Raw genomic sequence first — 25,804 nt, 5'->3', positions numbered from 1 at the left:
AAAAAAGTTCATGTTGCATATTAGTTAGTAATGTAAAGTAAATGATAAATTCATGGAAAAATGAAATTAAAAATATGAGTGCAAAATTTTTGACATTAATGCATTTTTTTTCATAATGTATATTTTCAATGTGTATTTTGAAGGTCTTGCTTATGAGAGACTTGCTTCACCATAACGACAATAATCACCATTTTTATGGAATTTCATACATTGTCACTTGACATAAACATCTTATTATTATTATTTTTTTGACAGGCAGAGTGGACAGTGAGAGAGAGAGACAGAGAGAAAGGTCTTCCTTTGCCATTGGTTCACCCTCCAATGGCCGCTGCGGCCGGCACACCGCGCTGATCCGATGGCAGGAGCCAGGTACTTATTCTGGTCTCCCATGGGGTGCAGGGCCCAAGCACTTGGGACATCCTCCACTGCACTCCCTGGCCACAGCAGAGAGCTGGCCTGGAAGAGGGGCAACCAGGACAGAATCCGGCGCCCTGACCAGGACTAGAACCCGGCACACCGGCGCCACAAGGCAGAGGATTAGCCTAGTGAGCCGCGGCGCCGGCCCATGAACATCTTATTTAATGCTTCCAAGAACCCTATGAAATAGGCAAAATTATCCTTATCTTTCGGTTGAAGAAGTTAAGTCATAGACATTAAGTGACTTAAAAGTGGCACAGCAGTATTTAAATTCCCATATTCAATCCCTCAGTATTAAAATTTTCTGAAAATTACTTCTGTCAATTTTATTTATTTATTTATTTATTTATTTGAATTTTATTTGATAGGCAGACAGATAGAAACATCTCCCACCTGTTGGTTCACTTCCCAAATGTCTGCAAAAGCCTCGGTGAGGCCAGGATGAAATTGGGAGCCCAGAACTCAATCCAGATCTTCCACATGAGTAGCTGGAACCCAAAGACTTGAGTCATTACCTACTTCCTCCCAGAAAGCCTCAGCAGGAAGCTGGATCAGAAATGAAGGAGCCGAACTCTAACCAGGCACGACAATGTGGGATGCAGGTGTGCCAAGCAGTGACTTAGCTGCTGTACCAAATATCTCATCCCAGTTTATAAATTTAATGTTTGAAAATTTTCATATGATTTAAAAAAGGCTAGTATTTTCCTGTTGGAAAGAATTCTCATAGGATTATTCCTGTTCTTGAAATTAAAGTTTTTCTAATGATATATCAAGGTGTCTGTTTCTTTCCATTTTTTTTTTACAGAAAATTATGAACAAATTGGTTTGAATTCTGAGGGCTTTTTTCACTTTAATTTCTAATTATTACTTTTCCCCCAATTATCCTTTTATTCTATAATGTGTCTTACTTTTCTTGTTCTCTGTACTTTGAAAACACTTACGTTCACCTGCCACATGAGCAATTTGACTTGGTTTTCTTTAAGTAACTTCCAATAATGATAAAAAAAACCTGATAATTTAATGGCCTTATAAATTCATCTTTATTTCATCTTAGCCTGTTTCCTTTCCAGATCTTTAACCTAATCTCTTTCCAATCCATCACCCAGTTGTATGCTTATAAGTCTTTGCACTTTTTTAATGGCGAGGATGTCTGGTTATTTTTTTGTGTTAAGAAAATAACTTTATTTTAAGAAAATAATTTACTTCTGGCTTTTGTGAAAAAGTTTTCTCAAAGATTATTTCATCATCTGGACCATCGTGATGATATTTCTTACTGCTCATTGAGGTTTATTTATTCCATGGGACCCTCTTGATTTCTCTTACATGTATGAATCAGAAACATGAAGCAATTTATAATGACTTCTGTCCATCTTTTGGACTGCAAGATTAACTCCCTCCTCAAATTTGTAGCAAGGCAGCCAGCCAGAGAGCCTAGATTCTTGGATATAAGGTTAGTAATTTTCCGTGAGTCATCTCTATTGCACAAAGCTGAGATGTTTCTTTATCAGCATCCATCTGTATTGCCCCCTATAATCTGAGTTCCTTGGCCTGCAGGAGCAATGAGTTCATTAAAAAATCTCATTTCTCTAAATGTACTGCTATTCTCATCTTTTAATCTACAAGATTTTGCCTATAGATAATTTACTTTTATGAAATTCAGTGCACGGTTGTCCAATACATCTCTCATCTTACTGCTATCCTTTTGTTTTCTGGAAGCTGTAACGTCTGAATTGTTATAAAAAGATAGATGGTGAAAAAGAGAAAAAGCAGTTCTTTCTTGTAGTTCTTTAAACTCCCTCTCCCCTCACATTTATTTCCCAACATGGGGATAAACTTCAGAATTTTCTTGTTAACACAGGGATAGGCAATAGCCTACGTACAAAATACCTTTCTGTATTATTCGTGGCAGGTGAGATGGTGTATTCATGACAGAAACCATAATTGTCTATAGATACCTTTTTCTATACAGAATTCAAATTGTTGTTAGAGAATTCTTATAAGATACTTCTCTGAAAAATTTTAATTTGTAGGTAATATCGTAGTGTCATTTATTTCCCTAAGTTTGTATATGAAATGAGTACAAGCTTATAAAAGAGTTGAAGGGCCGGCGCTGTGGTGTAGTAGGTAAAGCCAGTTGAATAGGTAATATAAGTAACATACTTTTAGTTTTGCCATAAATTCACTAATTGTTAACATTTTGTTATATTTACTTTCTCTCTCTCTCAGTCTCGGTCACTGTTTATGCTAAATCATTTAAAAGTAACTTACAGTCATCACATCCTTTCGTTCTTAAACATTTTAGTGTAGACTTCCACTTGCAGCTATGATAGAGTAAGAACTAGACTTATGCTCTTATCATGAAAAGCTTTAAAAATGGACAAATACATAAAAAAGCTTTTCAGAAATTGAACAACAAATAACACAGAACAATAATTGCAGAGACAAAGGAAAGAAGTAAGACAAGGCTTATATTCATTCAAGGTGTCTCCCCAGGAGTGATGTCTGGACTGGGCAGAGGAAGGGGAACCGAAACGGAACCGCAGAAATGTTGTGTTGAGGAGTTGGAGATTGGAATTCAGGGGACAGATACATCTCGAAGCTGCATGATAGGGTTGCAGAAGGAAGAGCTATTGAAAGACAAAAACTTCAGGAACAAGCAGAGTGCTTTTCTTAACCATTTATTGAGTGTTATATATCACTTGACAAAGGAAAAATGACAAGAGAACTGTAAGTTGAAAAATTGCAGGAATTTATGAAAAGTGGGGAAATTTTATGTTCCAACAAGTCAGAGTGAAGTTGATGCAATAGAACTTTCAGCAGAGACCCCAGACAGGTCGTCACTTTATAGTGATGCTGAACTACTCCTGGAGTGGAGTTTACTTTAGATCACCAAAGAAAGGCTTACAAACACACCTTTGAAAAGACCAGATTTGGTGCAGGTGACTTAACTGCATGTTAAAACAATGTCCCAGGCCAGTGCCGTGGCTCACTTGGCTGATCCTCCGCCTTGCGGCGCCGGCACACCAGGTTCTAGTCCTGGTCGGGGTACCGGATTCTGTCCCGGTTGCCCCTCTTCCAGGCCAGCTCTCTGCTGTGGCCAGGGAGTGCAGTGGAGGATGTCCCAAGTTCTTGGGCCCTGCACCCCATGGGAGACCAGGAGAAGCACCTGGCTCCTGCCATCAAATCAGCGCAGCGCGCCGACCGCAGCGGCCATTGGAGGGTGAACCAACGGCAAAAGGAAGCCCTTTCTCTCTGTCTCTCTCTCTCATTGTCCACTCTGCCTGTCAAAAAATAAATAAATAAATAAATAAATAAATAAAGCAATGTCCCCAATTTTATAAAGGATACAACAAAATGCAGAGCTTCTACAATAAAACATTCACAATGTCCAGGATCCAATAAAATGGGTAGTTATGCTGAGAAGCAGGGAAACATGATCTGTAGCCAGGAAAAAAAAAATTATCTAATTTCAGCAGATAATTCAGATAATGGAAGTCACAAATGAGAACCTTAAAATGGATGTCATAATCATGTATAGATATTAAAAGGAAAAGATGAACACAATGACAAAAGAAATGGAAGATATTAAATAGAACCAAATAGAACTTCCAGAGACCAGAAATATAATTTTTAAATAAAATTTCACTGAATGATATCAAAAGGTAGGAGGTTTGGTGAACTTGAAGCCATAAGACAGAATCTATGGGAAAATAAATATAGAGAAATGGATAAAAAAGATTCCAAAACAATAAATTCTCAGGTACTTGTTTTATTACATCATGTGGTATAATACACGTGTAATTAGAGTCGCAAAAGGAGAGAAAAGAAATGATGAGGTGAAGAAATACTCGTAGAATTAATTATCAAAATTGTTCCAGATTTTATGAAAATTATAAATCCATAAATGGAAGCATCTCAAGAAATCCCAAGTAGAATGTACACACACAGAATGCCAATGCCCATCAAAATGAAATAGTTGAAAAAAAAATCAATGAAAAACAGAAAAAAAAACCCATTAACCTGGTTAAAACAGATACACTGTATGCAGAGCAGCTTTTTTATTTATTTATTTATTTATTTTGGCAGGCAGAGTTAGACAGAGAGAGAGAGAGAGAGAGAGAAAGGTCTTCCTTTTTCCGTTGGTTCACCCCCCAAAATGGCTGCCACGGCTGGCGTGTTGCGCCGATCCGAAGCCAGGAGCCAGGTGCTTCCTCCTGGTCTCCCATGCAGGTGCAGGGCCCAAGCACCTGGGCCATCCTCCACTGCTTTCCTGGGCCACAGCAGAGAGCTGGACTGGAAGGGGAGCAACCGGGACAGAATCCCGCGCCCCAACTGGGACTAGAACCCAGGGTGCTGGTACTGCAGGTGGAGGATTAGCCAAGTGAGCTGCGGCGCTGGCCTGCAGAGCAGCTTTTATCAGCTTAAGCACTATGGAAAATTTGTGCCAGATACTTTTTGCTGAGGGTGCTGTCCAGCTCACTATTGGATATTCACTGGTATCCTTAGCCTCTACCCACTAGATGATAGTAACAGCACATCTCAGGGACAATCAAAATGTCTCTAGACATTACCAAATGTTCTTTGGGGACAGTTCCCTCATATCAAGTATCACTGTGTATAGAAACAAAGATGAAAGCAATTGAAGACTTTATCAGAAATTTCCAAACTACAAGACCGTGGCACAACATCTTTAATGTACCAAAAGCAAGACAAAATTGTAGAATTTTGTATTCCCCAAAAGAATCCTTCAATTTTTCCTTTTATTAGTAAAACTAAAGTTTTGAGAATTTACTGTCAATAATCTTGCACTCCAGGAAATGTTAGAGAACTTCTTCGGGCTAAAGGAAAAGTATATCACATGCAAATAACATGAGAAATGGTAAATATGTATGCAAATATAAAATATATTCTCTCTCATTTTTTCATTTATTAAGATATTTTTACTATCTGAAGAAAGACTAATGATGCATTGTGAGGTTAATAGCAATAGGACAGAGGACAAGGACAGAGGGGCTGGATGGAAGTGTACCTTGCACAAGAATTGTAATTACTATTTGAAGACATCTTGTAGTAACTTAAATATGCATATGATAAGCTAGGGACCAGCCAGTAAAACAAATAAGGTCATATTGTTATTTAGCCAAGACAGATGATAAAATGGAACATGACAAAAAATGGAAAATAAAAATCCTGAACTTCAGTTAAACTTAATGAATGACCAGGAGGAAAAGAGAAATAAGAGAACAAAGAATACAAGGGGACCATAGAAAACTCATAGCAAGATGATAGATTTAAGTGCAAAAGCAGCAATGATTACATTAAATATAGATGATCCAAACACTCTAATTTAAAGGGGAAATCATCAGACTGGATGAAAAGCCAGACTCAAGTGTATGCTATCTTAATATAGCAGTAAGTATCTCATAGGAAATGAGACTATTCTCCTAGCTACCCACAATATCATCAGTGCACTGGAATATTTTTTTCCTTTGGCAACACTGACATTTTGACATTTTTAAGAGCCCAAAATGGCCTTAAAATATCTTATGATTTTTATTTGTCTACAATTTACTCCTGAGTACTAAAGAGTTAGAACATTTTGGGAAGAGTACGATCTAGATAATCTTGTATAATTATGATTGCATCATATTATCACAGCAGTGGAAATACAATTTATTATTTAACATGGGACACTTTTGAGAGGGAAAGAGGATACTGTTAGGAAGTACTCATACACAACATGCCAAAGTGTCCCAGAAAAACCAGTCATTGGCATTTAACTACTGATAAAACTAAATTTGAGACTTGGTTAAAGGGGCATCTATCAGAGATTTTCAATGTAAAATTACTTTTCCCTCTGTAATGATTAAGCAAAATGTGAGCTAATAGCTTGCAAACATGCAAATATAATATTCCTCAAATATATTTTACATAATGATTTAGCAACCACTAATGAACCTTGATGAAAGTAATTATATTAAGCAAAGATTTCTTTCTTTATTTGTTTGAAAGGCAGAAGTAACAAAGTAAGAGACACACAGAGATAAGGGGGTGTTCTATCCACTGCTTAACTTCCCAATTGTCTACAACAGCCAGCTCTGAGCCAGGCTGAAGCCAGGAGAGCACAACTCCATCCGTCTGGGAGGCAGGGGCCCAAGAACTTGGGCCATATTCTGCTGACGTTTCAGGCCTTATCAGCTGGAGCTGTATCGAAAATTGAGCGGCTGATACTAGAACCAGCACTCTGATGTGGGATGCCAGTGTTGTAAGCAGCAGCTTAACCCACTACTCCACAACACCTTCCCTTATTAACAATATTTGAGTTGTAACTAGTGGGCATTCTTCCGTAAAGACGTTCTTTTCTTAGCCTCCCTCTTCTTTTAATATCTTCTCCTTTTAATATCATTCATTGCGGCCATTATTCTTTTGTTTTTCTATACTTAAATCATTAGAAAATTTAGTTAACCAGAGGTTTTGTAAGCTGGATTTGCGATTGTTTTCTTCCTAAAGACTTCTGTATTTGAAAGGCAGAGTGATAAAGAGAGAGGAGAGAAAGAGAGTATATGAGCAAGTGAGTATCTTCCATTGGCTGGCTCACTCCCAAATGGCCACAATGGCCCAGATATCCATCCAGGTTTCCCTTGTGGGTATCAGGACTTGGACCAAGGACTTGGACCACCATTTGCTGCTTTTGCATGCACATTAGCAGGAAGCTGGACCCAAAGCAGAGCAGCCAGGACTGAAATTGTTGCTCTGATATAGGATGCCAGCTTTCCAAGTGGTGGCTTAATCTGCTGCACCACAGTGCCAGCCCCCAACGTCCCATCTATGTTTAAGAACTTCCGTGTTTTATGGTACAAGATGCCCTGTTTGGGCTTGTAATTTCCCTTTATCTTTTGCCTGTCTGTCTTGATATGCCTGTACTTCAGTTTTAATTATTGACCTTTATAGGTCTAAAATTTAGTTTCTAGTCCCCTATTGTTGCTATTAATTTTCAGGATTTTATTAGCCATATTTGGCTTCTTTTCCATGTGTGCTTTAGAATTAACTCAAGTGGCTCCAGAAAAAAATTATGTTGATATTTTTTCCTAGGACTGCATTAAATTGGTACACTAATTTGGGGATAATTGACACATCTATGATGCCAAATTGTGCTAAGAAGAGGTAATGCATTTGTTCTCTCTTTCTCTCTCTGCCTTTCAGGAGAGTTTTAAACTTTTCCTTTACCTTTTTATATTTAAATTTTGTAATGAAAGGCAGAAAGATAGAACGGCAGAGAAGGAGAGATCTCCCATCTTCTGGGTCACTCCTCAAATGATCTCATCAGCAGCTGGGCCTGGGCTAGGCTGAAGGCCAGAGCTAGGAACTCAATCCAGGTCCCTTGCACGGGTGGCAACTGAATCCAACTGCTTTAGCCATCACCTGCTGACTTCCAGGGTGCACATTAGCCAGGCCTCAAACCCAGGTACTTCTATGTAGATTATGGTTAATAATCATAACTATAGTGTTGTTAACATTTGTGAACCACTAAGTATATAACAGGCATGGACCTCTCACAATCAACCTCATTTTCTGAGTGAGGGAACTGAGGCTTGTAGGGTAAGTGATTGTCCAGAGTAATGGGGCTATAGGATGACTCCCAGATTCTGGGCCACATTTACCATCAGTTGGGACCCAGGCCCTTCACCACCAGGTCCTCACAAATGAAGAGCATAGCCCTAACTATTGCAAGCCCGGAGGATTTTTCAGGAAATGTCACCAGGTTTCTGTAAAGCCGCCTTTCAAGCCTTTTGTGCAGCATAAGAAGAGAATGTTGAGAAGGGGGAAAAAGCTAAAAGTAGGGCCAGACATTCCTGTCAAGGGCAATTGGGGAGTGAACCAGTAGGCAGAAGACTATTCTCTATGTCTCTCTGCCTCTCAAATAAATACAATACATTTTAAAAATTTAACTACTATGCCAAATACTTATCCCTATGTTTTCTTTTGGAAGTTCATTGATAAGTATATTTAGTTTTTGCTATTGTAAGTGGGCTTTTATTTTTCAGTATTTAATCTAGCTGGTTTTCATCTTGTGTTTATGAAGGCTATTTACGTTTGTATGCTGATTTTTCTTCTGATCCATTATCAAATTCCTTTAGTGTCTGTGTTAGTTTTATCACTTCTCTAGGTTTTAAAGCTCCACTATCATGGAACCTGTGAAAAAGAGATAATTATTCTTCTTTCTCCTCTGAACTCTTATGCTTTTAAGTGCTTTTCTTCTCAGGAGGCTCATGCCTCCAGTGTGGCTGTAGTGGGGGCACAGGGCAGCTCATTGCAAAGACATCTACTTACTATCACTATGCAAAAGTATACACAATGGATATTAAAAATGGGTAGAGAATTTAGTTAAGGATCTTATAGGAATCATAGGTATAGTTTCAATTTTTTTCAATTTATTAATAGTGAATTATATTAATAAGCTTTTTTTTAGAACCCAAGATTTCCAAAGACTGAATTTGTTTTCTCATTCATCAATCTATTTCATTCCATAAATGACCATTCCTTATCTATTAAGTGTCATTCCCTCTACTAAATCATAGTAAGTTACCATCATGCACTTTGAGCTTTCATGAGCAGATGCCCACGGGGGTGGTGCTGTGCAATGGGTAGATGCTCTGTGTGCAAGGCCTGCTACCACCAACAGAGAGAGCTTGGGCCAGCTTCTCAGCCTTTTTAAGCTCAAGTTACTCATTGAAAAATGTGATTATGATGAAAGTAACTTTGTAGGTTTATGATGAAGATCAATTGAGATAAACCATTTTATGGGATGGAGTTCACCAGATACTTTCAGTACCAATCCTTTCAGTACCTGAAATGAGTACCAGCCACAGATCAGAAGCTAGGTTTTACCATTTTTTTTTCTTAAAAAATAGATGAAAATGTGGTGACTGAAGTATATCTAACAACTATGCCTGCATTACTTCTTCAGGGGAAAATTTGGGCTTCTATGCCTTAGAGTTAGTGAATGCTGGTTGCAAGCACAGAGACAACCTGAGAAAGGTTCAGCAGCCCAGACTTGAACCACTGTTAACAGAGAAGAGGAAAGAAGGCATGCAGCCTTTGAAGTGGGCTCTGTCTACCTTTTTGGGAGTCTCAGGTGCGTGCCTGCTGTAATGATATTCTGGTCTTTTCAGTCTTGTGTAGAAAGACTCTTCTTGAGAGAAATGAAAAGCTCACAGCACTGAGATCTTTCTTAAGTGGGCCAGAAAACAAAGAAGAGAAACTGGTCCCACGATTGTGGCCTCTGGGGTCTGATTCTCAGCTCAGACACTTACCAGCTGTGTAATCAAGTAGGGAAAACTCATAGACCTGACTTCCTCCTTGGTAAGTTGTGAGTAATAGTAAAACTTATATGGTAATGCTGTTGTGTTTGATAAGTTTATACATATAAATCACTTAGTGTAGCTGGCATAGAGAAGTGACATAAAAACGTGAGTAGAAAATAAAAGTTAGCAGCCAAATTAGCTTTCTTTTTGACTAGGAAAGATAAAGAATGATAAGGTCTTTGGAGCACCAACCCATGCAGGGTGGTGCTGATGGGGAGATTCTGCAGTCATGTGCGAAGAGGACCTGGTTGCTGGAATTTTCCCCTCAGTTCACTAGATTGTATCTGTTACAAGTTGAGAGATCTCAGTAGACGATGCCCGGTGTGAGTGAGAGTGGTGGAGACCTCTGTGGAGGAATATTTAGCTGGGAATGAAAGGCAACTCACTTTTCACAGCCACGAGAAAACATCCTGAGGCTCTGGGACACCAGTTCTCCTTGGATTGACGCACTGTGCCAGGGTCTATGGGGGGGCATTCTTTTTGGGAGCTAATGCTCTGAAGATGAGTGGGTCACTTTTTATAGCTTGTATCATTATCCCTTGGGAAAAAATTATCTAGGAAGTTAATCACCCTGAAGTGTATTTGGAGGAATGGAAGTAGCAGCATGTTTAGAAGAGGTAAGTGGTTAAATAGGTTTTCTTTGTGGGGAGGAGCAATGGGAAAGAATTTCCAGGGCATCTACTATGCATCCATACATGAAGGGTCCTGACGTCAGTCTCCACGTGTGCTGGTGGAAGTTGACACATTGTCTTAGTGCTGAGTGCCGTAACAGAGTACCATAGACTTAGTGCTTTAAAAAACATAAATGCATTTTCTTACAGGTCTAGAGGCTGGAAGTCCAAGATCATAACTGAGTTGTGATGAGGTCTCTCTTTCTGGTGGCAGGCAGCTGCCTTCTTGCTATGTCCTTTTAAGATGCAGAAAATATGAGCAAATTCATAAGGACTTAATGTCACCATGAGGCTCCCCTCTCCTGACTTTATCTAAATCTAATTACCTCCTACAGGCCCCTCTCCAGAAATCATCATTTGAGGAATTAGGTCCTCAACATAGGAATATGGGGTTGGGGTGGGCACAGCTCAGTTCATAGTACACATTTTGTTGGACCAGAGCTGTGAGTATTACAAGCTCAGAATTTCAATTGCTTCAGTGGTGATGCATAGTACAGAGATTTGTAAATAGCTATTTTTAAGATACCTAGTTAACATACTGGATTTGGACTGCACGACATAGTTTTGAAGTAAAAGGAGATAGTGAAGACTATATCTCTTTTAATATTAAATCAAATGTAATGTTGTGATACCTTTGCTAAGTCTTAGTTGGATACATTCTCCATTTTGGATATATTCTCATATTTTGACTTCTCACACATTCTAGCATTGTCCAAGGAAGTCTTCTTATTTCTATGGTAGCCTGACATCTGAGTTTTCTTTGTTTTCCCTTCAGGACCAAAGTGTCCATGCATCTTGAGGTTTGAGTTATTCTTTTGTGTCTGATGAAATTCTGGTATTATAAATGTTACACACCAAAGGAGAAGACAAAAAGCAATTTAAGACTGCATGAATGTGAGTTATCATGAGGTGGTTCATGCAATAGTTAAGGAAATGCAGGTCAGAGAGCCCTAATACTGTCCAAACAAAGTAGTAGCAGGACTGTGGTCTCCAGGATTCCAGTGGGGGAACCTAGAACCTAGAACCTAGAACACTCACTGAAGCCCATTGAAAGCTTCTTAATATCTCATTGGACCAGACATTTCACCTACGTGAATGCTGACTTTTCTCACTTGCAAGATGGTGTAAGTAATGAATGTTTCGCTCACAGGTGGTTATTGCAGTCTGCTGGACTGAGAGTTACTGCTTGTAAGTACTTCTGTTAGCACTACTTGTGATGTTCCATCAATTAGAACATTAAGCTCCCACCATAGGTGTCCACCAGAAGTCACAACTGGATTCTGCCATGTCTTTTCATTCATCAAAACAGTATTAAATTGTCCTCATTAAATATGAACATTCAGAGCAGAGATTCTCAATTGGGGGTGATTCTACCTCACAGGGGAAAATTGATGAACTGTGGGTACTTTTTTGGTTGTCACAACTAGAGGTTGCTACTGGCATGTGATGAGTAGAGGTCAGGGATGCTGCTAAATGTCCTATAATAGAAGGTCAGCCTAAATGGCAGTAGTGTTCAAGGTAAGAAAGTCTGTTCCAGAGTTTTTCAGTAATTACAATTTCAGGGGAAGTGATTATAACCAGTTTTCTATATACCCAGAAATTGCCTACCACACACAGTACTTTATTAAGCAGAACTCTTTTCTTCAACCTTGCTGGACAGAAAGTTTAAGGCATGTGATTGAGTCTTCCACATTAGGAGTTCCTTCTTGTTATCAAAATTTGAGAGCTGGAATAAATGTTTAAGAAAGCGTTTAGGACACGTTTATAGGGTTCTAAAGAGTAAGATGTCTTTTCTCTGTCCAGAATGGGACTGGTACAGTCTGCATTGGAGGGATTAGGGGATAATAAGTATTTTAAATACAGTGGACCTTCAATAGCCTCAGGAGATTGGTTCCAGGACCCTCTGTGAATACTGCAATGCACAGATGCTCAAGTCTCTTACTTACAACTGAGCAGTGTTTGTGTATAACCTACATACATTCTCTAGTACTCCTAAAATCATCTCTAGATTACTTATAACACTAATAAAATGTAAATTCTATGCAAAGATTGTACTATATTACTTAAGGAATAATGACAAGCAAAAAGTCTGTACCTATTCAGTTTTGATGCAGTTTCACTCCTCCTGCTCCTCAATATTTCTAATCTGTGGTTGGTTTTATCCATGAATGCAGAACCCATGGAAACCAGGCACGGGCTTATTGTACTTACTTTTGTTTTTACTTCCAGTCTGAGGATACTACTTTCATACAGAGCACTTGATATGCCAGTGGGTACCATGGAAGATTCTTAGTTGTTCTAGAAACAACATGAACATAGCACCTCCGTGAAGGCAGGCATATCTTTAAACCCCCAATTTGATCACCTATTGCTTTAACTTCCCACATAACACTCAAAATGAGTGTTGAAATGAACACTTCCTTAGTTCTAGTTTTTAACTCCTTTCTCAACATTCTCTCCTTTTTCTGCACAACAGGGCAGAGAGAATTGCAGGAACCTGGGGAATTTTCATGAAAAGTCCCTTGGACTTGCAGTTGCTGAGGCTGCTCTCTGTATTTGTGAAGAAATACTAGCCAGAAGCATGAATTCTGAGCACTGAGAAATGTGGCCTGGAGTTCAGGGGTGGACGTGTGGTCCTGTTACTCTGGACAATCCCTTACCCTTGGAAGTCTCAGTTTCTTCATTCAGAAAATAAGATTGATTGTGAGAAATCATTGTCCACACCTAGTATATAATTAGTGCTCCATAAATGTTTACAAGGGTTATGACTATTAATAAGGATCTGTCTCCTCCATTACTATTTTTAGGTACAATTCATGATAACCATTTTTTTAGACACACTAGGATAACTTGTTGGTCCCTAAGACCCAGGGCTCTATCATACTCTGTTAATTTGCTCATTTGACTTTTCTTCCCCTTTATATCCCTATCAAAAAGTTAGCCACCCTCCAGAACCTCATTCATATGACTGGGTCTTGGAGTCTTCCGTCACAGTCAACCTCTTCTGCCACTCCTGTGGCAGGACTTGGTTCACGTAGCTTAAAGTGCCTCTTACAAAGTTTCCCAGGGAGTGCAATGTGTGCCTCTGCTCTCCACACGGGCCCATACCCTCTTGAAGCTGGCTGTATGCCCCAGGCATATCTCTTAGACAAAGGAATTGAATTTTGCTTCTATTTCAGCAAGGGGAGATATCAGTGGGGAAAGGACTTATGATTTCATAAGACACCTTGCATGACTCTGAAGACACAGAAGAAAGAACTGGCAGTGGAGAGCTTACCCCCTGTTTTTACTAGAGGAAGGAGCAGAATGGACAGGGAAAAGAGAGACAGGTGTTACTGGGATAGCTTTTTCATATTCTTCTTTTCCTCTTATCATGGCTTCTTTCATAGACTTAGCAAATATCCACCATGTACTCACCATGAGCCAGAGGCTGTGGAGGGTTCTGGAAATACATTGATGAAAAGATCTCCAGGGATATTTAATAATAACTCTACCCTGTGAATAAACATATTGTATTCTTTTGTAGTCTGATATCATTGAAGACATGTTTCTCCAGATTTAAGTAAATAAATCAGCAACATTGCTGAATCTTTCCCTTGGTTGGAGCCTACAGCTGAATCTCTGGTGGCATTGGCCCAAAGGGTCAGCTGTTCTGAATTAGTCGTGTCACCAGGCATAGGAATCATTATGGTCTGATAGATGTTAATTTGTCTATATTATTCTCCTCCAAAATAGAAACAATATGAAATAATTACCTTATCTTTGGAAACCATCAAAGCCTTAGGACTAATGTGAACATGGAAATAATTGTAGAATGCTTGCTTTTATTTTCTAGGAGCTGTTTGTTTGCAGCTTGGCATTCTGCGTTTGTGTTCTTTAGAGATTCAGGATGTTCTTTAGTGATTAGGACTCATTGTGTTTGTGATGCACATTCACTCATGTTTTTCAAAATAGATGGGTGCATGAATTGGGCTGGAATTAGACTCCTTTTTCTTTCCAGGTGAGCTTAAAAATCCTAAGGGGAGAAAAACCCCATAAGAGAGCAGGAGCCTTAGATGTATTGTCTAACCACTCCTCACCACCACCCCCCGCCTTTCATTTCTGACTAATGCTTTTCATCTCACAGAGTACATGAATATGTAAGTGCAAACGCTGCTTATTGTGAACTCCGAACAAAGAGTAGTGCTGTAGATTTCAATGTGTTTTGGACCATAATGTGCTGCTTTCTTGATAATGGGCTCTCTTGGCATTGAAATGAAAAGCAAACATATCATTAAGAAGGAGCCCCATAAAAACTGTCTGTCATATATCTTAAGCTTCATTAGTTTAGATTAATGACTTGCTCGATATACATGACAATAGGTGAAGCAAATCTTTGTTTATTTATTGACAATTAAATGTGGGGCTGACATGCATAAACAGGCTTCCCTCTGATTAGCTCCATGTTTTAAAGTAACTTCGTGTTATAAAACTTGTTAACTACAGTATCATTTTATTGAGCTCTGCTCCGTGAATGATGTGATCTACATTGAAAGGCATCAATATTGCAGCCATTCCTGGTAGTCACTGGAGCCTTGTGCTCACAGATTGGAGCTGATCTCTCATTGTACAAATTCAGGGACCCAGAAAATGTCCAGTTATTGAGCCTCTGCCCCGTGAGGACAATGTTCTATTCATGGAATGTGGGTGCAAGGTCACAGACTGAAACCCGAAGGAAGGGTAAGATTCAAATTCATTTTATGGTTTTGCTGAAGACCTCCCTGAAATTCAGGGTTTTGAAAGCAAGGAGCTTTTCCCAGAGTATCCCACTAAGGCATTGCAAAGGAGTGTATAAATATATACAGTGCGGTCTCATTAGGATGCTGCTTTGAGGCCTAAGCAAGCTTACCTTTTAAAAGCACGCAGATAGGTCTGATAGGATGTTGAATTCGAAGACATCAGAAAGCTTCCAAGAACGCTTGGTCACAGATGCCCCACTTTAGACAAGCCTGGGAAGATTGGGACGGGGGTAGGGGTAGAAGGGCAATGTGGCATAAAATTTATCTGCATGCTAGGCTCGCTGAGATAGTCCTGGTTTGCCTTTCTAGGAATTCAAAAGTTGGAGGCTGTCTGGGATAATCAGTCCTTCCCACTGCAGACACCCCGCGGGTCTCCTTAATAGCACCCTTTTATGTGCCGTCAGTTTTTCAAAAATATATTTAGAAAAGACTTATTTAGAAGGAGGCATAAAATAAAATCCGTGTAACAGTTGAGTAATACAAACGATTCGTGGACTCTATTCTGTGCTATTAGGTTCTCTGTAGAATTTCCATACAAAGTAAAAACAAACTCTCAGCCAGCTTGAAGCAGAACTCGGGTAACAAAAGAAACCAGCGCTTTCTACACTGTCACTCACAGCATAGTGTGAAGGCAGGGCATTGGCATCCAAGAAAGCATCTTGGCTTTTTTAACATTAGGAAATACAAGGCTAAGCACTCACCCAGCCGGCTTCCTATGCTACTTCCTAGGGCAAGGTTGGAAAGCAGGATGGAAGGATGCTATTAACCGAAGCATTACCTGATTTTACCAGCACCCTTGTTTTTTAAAAGATGACTTTGCAATCATTTTTCTCATAATATACGTCAACATTTCTTTTGTTCAATATGGAAAATCAATCCCTCCAGCATAGTGGAATAACAAAACTCTGCTTCTTAGATGACTCTTTTCCTCCCTTTACCTTAGGAGCCATTCCTCATCTCCTTCTATAGTCTCCTCCCTTCCAAACCAGACAACAAGCTTATCAGCAATCACTTTAGCTTTGGATGCCTGGGCTGGTCCATTCAATCCCTGCAGTTGAGGTGTTCAGATGGCAATAAGGGGGAGCAAGAAAACTTTCCCTCATTTCATATCTTTCTTTCACAAAGTGTGCCCTTTAGGGTTGTACTAACTCCTCCCGGTGGTAGAAGGCAAGCTTGCTGAAGCCCAGGGACTTAGTAGTTCTGGGAGGGGCTGGGAATGTACGTGGGTAACTGGAACTCAACAGTTATCTTTACCTGGTCTCTGTCTGCTAACTCTCTTTTCTCTTCTTTCTGTGTATAAAGACTTGACACACCAGCTAACACATTGGTACAGTGCACTGAATTTTCCAGGCATTTCTGCATTCCAGCTCTCACATTTGGGAATCCTTTGGAAGGCTGTTCAAATTCTCACATACTAATCCCTGTCATCAACGAATACTGAAGAGCATGCACGTCACCAGTCACTTGTTCCTTTTCATGGAGGTCATGTATCTATTTTTTAAATAGCATCTTTCTGGTATAGAAATGTCTATTTAGTTTTGGAAAAAGAAATACATATAAAGTTTTGTTAAAAGAGGCATTTGTAGACTATCATCATAGAGTTGTTACGGGTTCATTTATTTGCCTACACTTTGGAAAATTCTCTTTGTGATGTTGGAATCTGTTGAAGTTCTGTTTTGATATCATTATCATTTAGGAAGGAAGAATCATATTCATGAATTTATTTCATGTTAATGAATAAGCTTTTTTTTATCATTGGGGGCAATTGGATTGTGATATATATCTGAAATGATGCAAGGGACCTGGTTGAAAAGATAAGTGCTGACTAAAGTTTTTTTCTTTTTTTTTTAAAGTGGACAATGGTGCTTAAGATAGCACAGAATCATAGAAAAGAAGTTATTATGATAAGATTTGATATAAGCACCAGGGGCTGGAGGGCATCTATAAACCAAGATCCTTACCCAACCAAGATCCTTATCAAACCACAAAATTAAATGTAGAACACCTGCAGCTTTAAGACAATAAGCATATTTTTTCGAAAGAAGTAAATGAACAGTTTGTACTTTCCTAATGTCAGATTAAACCAAAGCTTAAATTTTTTTTCTTTGAGAACTTTTGTTACTTTAGTTCATGATTTCCAAACTCTGTATCAAAAGGTTTGATTTATCCACTAGAAGGAGACTTTAGCATGCTAACCAGGAATGCCTATAGCATTCATTCTTTCCCTCACATACTTTGGTCATTTTATTTTGCTTGCCTTTGTTCACAAGTCTCAGCTTTACTTTCAAAATCGAACCCTCTTTTCTCTGTTGCACTGTTCTGAGGATTAGAATACAAATGATCATTTACAAATTGAAGGTTAACACAGAAATGCATTGTGCTTGTGATTTGATGAGTAAAAACAAGTCACAAAATAAGAACAAATAGCAGTATTATCCCATGGGAAAGAGCCTTCTGTATTGATCTATTATTTCCCAGCTTGAAATGTGCCACTATTGTAGTTCCACTTGATTATGAGGCTTTTTATCACTTCCCCTGGTTGATTCAACTTGAGTGCTTCTGACATTTGCAAAGTTCCTTACATATTCTGCTGAGCAGCAGGGGAAACCTTGTTAATGAAGAAATAACAAGCTGAAGATTTGAATAAATATTTAGCTGATTAAAAGGAGGTATACAGTTAATTTTTCTTTTAAATGCTGAGGATAGAGGAAACTCACTAACGTGCTTTGCTTGTGTTAGCTAAAAATGGGTTCTAGTGGAGTTTTTACTGCACCACAGGGCACTTTCATTTCCTGATTCTATTATAAACTAAGTGGCCACCTGAACCTGCCAATGAACTTGTTCTATTGTGTTTTTCTATTTTTAATCCTGAAAGAGTAAACACATTTCTCATCAGATATGTTACACACTGCCATACATTGGAGAGATTTATGAAGGTGCCATTGGGTTATTACAGAACCATTCATTTATAAATAAGTGTCCATTCTGAAAGGAAACCATAAATGATAGCAGCATTTTCATCATTTCACAAATCTATATTGCAAAAGTGTGTAGATATATTTTTTTAATACTTGCTATAGCAGTATGGAAACAATTTGGATTTTATGCCTTTTTAGTCAGTGTTTTCAGTCCTAATATATGATTAAAGTTCTGGTCTTATAACCAAGGTGATGTTTTTTGTGACTCACAGCAGCAACTGTGAGAAGGAACATAATGGTTCCTTCAGGATTCAAGGATTAATTACAGGAGCTCTGTGAACCTGTTCTAGCTGTTTAAGGAATAGTCCTTGATAGACCTGGAAACACATAGAGGCTCCTAGGTTTTCTTCCATGGTACCCTGTAAGGTTCTGTACCCTGGGTAATAGCTTCCTATGTGTTTTCTAAGACAGGGACCTCTGCCTTGAGAGCATTTCTAGTGCATACAGTTTAGTGTCCTACACTGAGAATGTGCAAGGTCTCCAAATACCAAAGTTTTTGAAGAAAAAAACACTCTTCATTAAACATAAGTTTTAAGAGTAAAGTTGGAGGGGTCAGCCTTGTGGTACAACTGGTTAAGCTGCTGCTTTTGATGCCAGCATCCTATATCAGAGTGCCAGTTAGAGTCCCTGCTGCTCCACTTCTAATCCAGCTCTCTGCTAATGCTTCTGGGAAGGCCATGGATGATGACCAAAGAACTTTGTCTCCTGCTATACACATGGGAGATCCATATGGAATTCCTGGCTCCTGACATCAGCCTGGTCCAGCCCTGAACATTGAAGCTATTTGGGGAGTGATCTAGAAGATGGAATCTCTCTCTCTTTCCTCTGTCTCTCCCTCTGACAGTCTTTCAAATAAATAAATAAATAAATAAATAAACTTTTTTAAAGAGCAAAGTTGAATAATAGCAAGTGGGCTTGTCCATGGATGTCACTTAATAAACCATGCTCCCCTGTGTGGTAGAACATCCAAAATCACAACATGTCAGGGTTGAAAGGGAACTGAGGTGTCAAGAAATCTTAAAAAAAGAAAAAAAAAACAGACAATGACTTGAATGCTTCCTCAAATATCCTGGAAAAGATACAAATAAATAAACAATCCTAGGAACAGGGCTAGACATTTATTTCTCAAAGAAACACATATTTTGCATAGCCGTGGTTGCTAGGAAGTCCTTTATGTTGAGCTAAAATTAGCCTCCTCCCACTTTTACCAAAAAACTAGTTCTGTCTTTGAGATGTAGACATATCTGGTGTCATGATTTGGTAGCAGTATCCAGGATCTTAAGACTGTTTAGAGTAGCTGAAAAATATTGTCATGGAATATTTTCCAAGTCATGGAAGATTTTTAAGATGGAACAAAGAAAACAGGTTTATTGAGCACCTACCACATGCTCAATATCTACTCTCCTACTCTCCTTTAACACAATTCTTAAGGGGAAAGTCATCATTAAAGCACATGAAAGAAGTGTCTGGTTGGAAAGGATTGGGAGAGTTGCAAGCTTGATTCTGTGGTTTCCCGGTTAGTTCTGACAACCTCCTAATACTTCGCAGGGCACATTGTGGTTAGTACTGATTGATTCCCCGTCAACATTGAGTTTGAGATGATGGCAAACCACTCAAATGAGAGAAGTTTTGTTGTGAGCTGTAAATTCAAGAATTGACTTCTTAAAACAGCTCATGTGGTTCTAATTGTGGAACCACTTACTGACTCCTTGTGTATTCAACACTAATATTCAATCGATGGTCAAACAAATACATTTCTTGGGAGAGCTTTGTGTAGCAATGTGTTCACGAATTGGCATTTTTTAGTGAAATAAGCCAGTCCCAAAGGGACAAATATCATATGTTCTCCCTAATCTGTGACAACTAACTGAGCACTTAAAAGGAAACCTGATGAAGTGAAATGGACACTATGAGAAACAATGACTTGGTCAGCCCTTGTCCTGACTGTCGAGGAACAACTTACTACTTTATTCCTTTTTAGTATTTTTTTGTTCTACTTAATATGATTGGTTGAACTCTTTAATTAACACATAGTTATTCTTAGGTGTTTAAATTGAACTGAAAAGTGATCCCTGTTAAATATAAGAGTGGGAATAAGAGAGGGAGGAGATGTACAGTTCAGCACATGCTCACTCGGAGTTACCTCTAATGGTAGAGTTGGAAACATGCCAGGGGATTCCAATGCAATCCCATCAAAGTGGCATGTCCCAATGCCATCTCACTAGTCCAAGTGATCAGTTTCAGTTCATAATTGATCATAATGATAGGATTAAGTGTCAAAGGGATCACATAAACAAGAATAGTGTCTGGTAATACTAACTGATAGAGTTAAAAAGGAGAGAACGATCCAACATGGGAAGTGGGATACACAGCAGACTCATAGAATGGCAGATGTCCTAAACAGCACTCTGGCCTCAGAATCAGCCCTTAAGGCATACAGATCTGGCTAAAAAGCCCATGAGAGTATTTTAGGCATGGAAAGCCAAGCCACTGTTGGAAAAAAAAAAAAAAAAAAAGAGAGAGAAAAAAAGAAAAGAAAAAGAAAACCAACAACAACAACAACAAAAACCTAAGTGAAAGATCTCTGTGAGTGAGATCCCAGCAGAAAGTATGGGCCATCAAAGAAGGAGGTACCTTTCTCTGAAGGGAGGAGAGAACTTCCACTTTGACTATGGCCTTGTCTAAATAACATCGGAGTTGGCAAGCTCAAGAGGCTTCCCTAGCCTTGGCAGCTCATGACAAGAGCTTCAGGTGATTACTGACATCATAAATAAGAGTGTGAATTGGTAAATCAACAACAGGAGTCACTGTGCACATACTTGCCATGTAGGATCTCTGTCTTTAATGTGATGTACTATGTGAATTAATGGTATAACTAGTACTCAAACAGTACTTTATACTTTGTGTTTCTGTGTGGGTGCAATCTGTTGAAATCTTTACTTAGTATATACTAAATTGATCGTCTGTGTATAAAGATAATTGAAAATGAATCTTGATGTGAATGGGATGGGAGAGGGAGTGGGAAATAGGATGGTTGCGGGTGGGAGGGAGGTTATGGGGGAAAAAAGCTGCTATAGTTCAAAAGTTGCATTTTGGAAATTTATATTTATTAAATAAAAGTTAAAAAGAAATAAAATATTCCTGAACTGCAAAAAAATGGCATTTTGATATTGATACATGAGCTATCTAATATTTAAAGAGGCAAGGCTTTTTTTTTAAGATTTATTTTATTTATTTGAAAGTCAGAGTTGCAGAGAGAGAGAGAGAGAGGGAGAGATGCCTTCCATCTGTTGGCTCACTCCCCAAATGGCTGCAATGACCAAGGCTGGGCCAGGCTGAATCCAGGAGCCAGAAACCAGTAGCTTCTTTTGTGTTTCCCACATGCATGCAGGGGCCCAAGGACTTGGGCCATTCTCTGCTGATTTCCCAGGTGCATTAGCAGGGAGCTGAATTAGAAGTAGAGCAGCCAGGGCTCAAAATGGTGCCCAAATGAAATGCTGGCTCTAAGGGCAGCAGCTTAAACTGCTACACCACAATGCCTGCCCTGAGACAAGCCTTTTTTACATATCACAAATAATGATGCCTCAATCTTTTGTCAGTTGATTGAATATTTCTTCATCTCCCTCTAATGAAACACTTTACCCCAAGCTGTAATACAATGAAGGATAGCTTGCCAAGAAGGAAAAACAAACAGAAAGATTGTATTTCCTCATAAAAACGGAATTTTGAATTTAGGCTACTAGATTTTTATAAAGAAATGCTGTCTATGTAATTCATGTATTCCACTTCTTAAGTTATATTGTTAATTTTAATGCTCAGTCAAAAATACCAACTCTGAAAAATTCAGCAATTTCCCCTTTCCATTTTTTTTCTTCTAATTCATTGAAAGGTCAAGAATAATGGCAGCGTATATCAGTTATATATTGCTGAACGAATCTAATAAACTGACTTCGAGGATGCAAGGTCTTGCTGTTTAGTTTTAATCTCAGTGTTGAGATGTGAATTTGGAATTGTTACTGTCTTAGGTTCAATCACTGGCAGATGTTAACTGAACTACAAAAGGATCATTTGGCCACAGCAGCCTGTTAGCCATAGGGATTATCAGATTAATCATGCAAGCAAACTCATTACCGAATCAAAATTATGCATCAACAACACTTTCTGGGTCACGTATCCCAAGTATGGATATTGGATGAAAAAACATTCTGACTTTATGGAACACAAGATGTTGAGAAAAGATTTTGACTTTCATTCTTAATTGTCCATAATCTATGCTAGTGAAAATCATGTTCTGCACTTGGTTTTCTAGTCTTACTAAGAGGCAATGCTAGTGTAATTGAATGGAACTGAGTCAGTTCTTAAAATAGAGATGTTTGTAGTGCAGAGGAAGATGATTCATTGGCCTTAATGGAATTATCCCTTGAGAATTTCCAGCTTCCTTTCTTCCAAATTTGTGTTCATAAAGAAACTTCTGCCTTTCTAATTTGTTTTCGTAGGAGGGTTTATCTACCAGGAATGTGTTTGCAGGTGGTCTCCATTGCCACACCAGGTAGGTCTGTGTAAGCTACTGAATTTACATCTGACTGATGAAACTGTCTTTTGTGAGGTCATGTAGACTTTTTTCACTAGGGTCCCTTTCAGAGTGCTCAGTAATAGGTATCCTTAAGAATTAATTTTTGAGTCCTTCACTCCTAAACCAAGAACCTGGAATTATGCCCTTCCATGCAGACACATTCAAGCATCCTAGGGATCTGCACAAGGGTTTGTTTTTCTGACATCTTACAAGCTGTGCCAGCACCGTTTTTCTTACCTATGATTTACTGAGGAAAAATAATATACATTTGTGGTATTTCTTATGTGAATTAGCATTGGGGAGTTTCCTGATTCTTTGTGCTTGTGGAGCTGGGGATCCTTTCATGGCTTGTGGCAGGTGATCCCACTGCTGGCACACCTCCTGGATTCATGCTCCTGGGTGGTCCCTCTCATACAAGGCAGAGCAGCCACTTGTTTTGGCCAATGGAGCATTAGCAAGTGTGATTCAAGCAGAAGTTTTATCAATGCCTGAACACTAGGGCTTATCCACTAGGGAAGCTCACTTTTGGAAGCTAGTTGCCATAGTGTCTGGAAGCTGCTGCTGGATTTACAAGCATGGGCCACACAGGGAAAGGCCCAGGAGACTGAGAGGCCAGCTCCAGCTGGAAGTGGCTATGGGAGAGAACTCAGCTCTGTACTGTGGAGTAGGAGATAAATTTGGAAAGATGGCTCAACTGAGTACTTTCAATCCACAGAATTGTGGCAGATAATAAGTCATTCATTTAAAACAGCAAATTTTGATAGGTGGTTTTTTTACACAGCAGTAGGCAAATGAAATGATTCTTTTGCCATAGCTGTAGAACACTTGACAAAGGTACCCGAGTTGAATGTTTAATGCAAAAGAAATCTATTTTCAGGCAATAGCAATACTAAATAGTGCTTATCCAAAGTCTCTTGAGCCCATTTTTTTCTGTTACTAAGCACGAGTGGTGTTTCACTGCCCCCTGGTGGCAAAGATGAAATGTTCTGTTTCCTGGAATCTTCTCCTCGTGATTTTTATTTTCCATGAACTATTTGAAGCTCCCTCACCTGCATGAATTTCAAAATTTTTTGCACAGAATAATTCCACTTTCCCCCCATGAACTCTCTGAGTATTCTTAGTCACTCTTGAACCTGTGGTGGACTCTAGGTAAGTACCATGTGATGGAAAACTCCTTATCCGCTCAGCCAGTCTGGCGAATAGAGAAGACATGAAAATCAGAAGTGAAAATGTCCCTTCTACATCAAGTGAGTATAAAATTCTGAAATATTCCACAGCACTCTCAGAGATTTGTTAACCCTTTTTGATGTGGGCAGAGAGTGCTGTGAATGGGGTGGAGACTGGGTGGGTGGTGGAAAATGGGAGAGTTTTCAGGTGTTCCTCTTCTTTGATATCACCATCCCTCTTTGCAGTCATCAGCAGGACTGTTTACTATCAGGAAGTGAAGTAGAGACGGTTGCTGCTGCATGACTCAGCAGTCATGGCCGCCTGGCTCAGGCTTTGCCCTGCCGTGCTGAGCGTGGTGAAGTCCTGATTGGGCTTGTGGAGGGCTGGAAGGGTTTGCCGTTGGGATTATCTTTCTTCTTCAAGACAGATTAGAGGAGCTACTCAAATGGTTTTTAGGCTCAAAAGCTTACACTGAATAAGAACCCCGAATTTCTTTCTAGAGAAAATTTTGTGTGAAAGAAAAATAAATAATTGTGTTTTTGTTGTATGTTTACCATCAGTATATATCAGCACAACATCTATTATAATAAATAATGGCTGCATATATATGTATTCATGTCAAGACTAAGAAAGAAAAAAACTTTCTACCATGTAAAATGATTTTATCTGAACTTATACTGTTGAAGGAAACACAGTACTTATTTTATCTTTTCAAGTTGAAGAAAATTTCTTTTAACATAATATGTATTACAATAATAGCATCTAGTTAAGATTTCATTATGACATTTCAGTTCAATATAATACACAATCCCTGCCATGTTTTTATAAAACATTACTCCGTATGAGATATTCACATTAACTACAATTGCTGAAATGACTGATGTTTAAATCTAACGACAGTTTCTATCATTATTAAACTTCATTATAAAGTAAAGTCTGTGGGTGGAATTGTGGCTTGATGCTTTTGTAATTTGCTCTCTACCTTTTCAATGTACTTTTCAGTTACATCAACTGAGTCATTTCATCTTATAGATGCAAAGATGAAGGAAAGAACAAAAACATGGCCATTAAGGGAAGCAGCACAAATGTGCATAGTTAATGGAAACCATTTTGACATTTTGTATTTGATTCCATGGTGTACCTACTCAAACAATTTCAATGGCATATTAGAACAAAATGCTGCATTGTGCTCTTCACTAAGAATGCAAGTAATAGACTTCAAAAATTACCTTTTCACTGAAAAGTATTATCTGCTGGAAATGAAGAAATGTTTTACATTATGAGAGGCTAATAGCAGCAAGAGGGAGCGACCGGCTGGTATGATAACTCAGGCAGAGAGGGGACTTGACCCTTTACTCTCCAAAAGGCATTCTGGCACTCAATACAGCACAATAACAATATTCACTTGCAATATTTGGGTTCTAATAATACGGGTCCTAATTTTGTACATCTTCTGACTGCCTTGTTAATAATCTACCTATGGGTTTGTGCTTGTTAATGTGGGAACCAGATCTCTGTTAACCACAGGGACAGAGGGAAAGATAAAACGACTGCTTTTGAGTTTGTTAAGTTTGATTCTGAGGGAGACTTCCTTGATACGAACAAAGAGAGCAAAAGCTAAATCTGAACATAGGAAAAGTAAGTATTTGGTCTCTATTGTGCATTCCCATGGCAGTTCATTTATTGGGGGATCAAGTGTGAATTCTATTAATTAGGTGTTTTCTTATGGACATTTTGAGGTAGGACAGCAAAGAGGATGTGTATGCATTTGAGGAAGTAGTCCCAATTGTGTGAAGTGCATACACTTCCTGTATCCATCATTAAAATACTTTTACAAAAAGTATTTTATTTGATT

Source organism: Oryctolagus cuniculus, chromosome 6 (genome assembly GCF_051225735.1).
Source record: "Oryctolagus cuniculus isolate XC-2025 breed Fujian yellow rabbit chromosome 6, ASM5122573v1, whole genome shotgun sequence".
Taxonomy (NCBI): Eukaryota; Metazoa; Chordata; class Mammalia; order Lagomorpha; family Leporidae; genus Oryctolagus; species Oryctolagus cuniculus.
The sequence above is the reverse complement of the archived record's forward strand: the minus strand, read 5'-3'. Positions refer to the sequence as shown.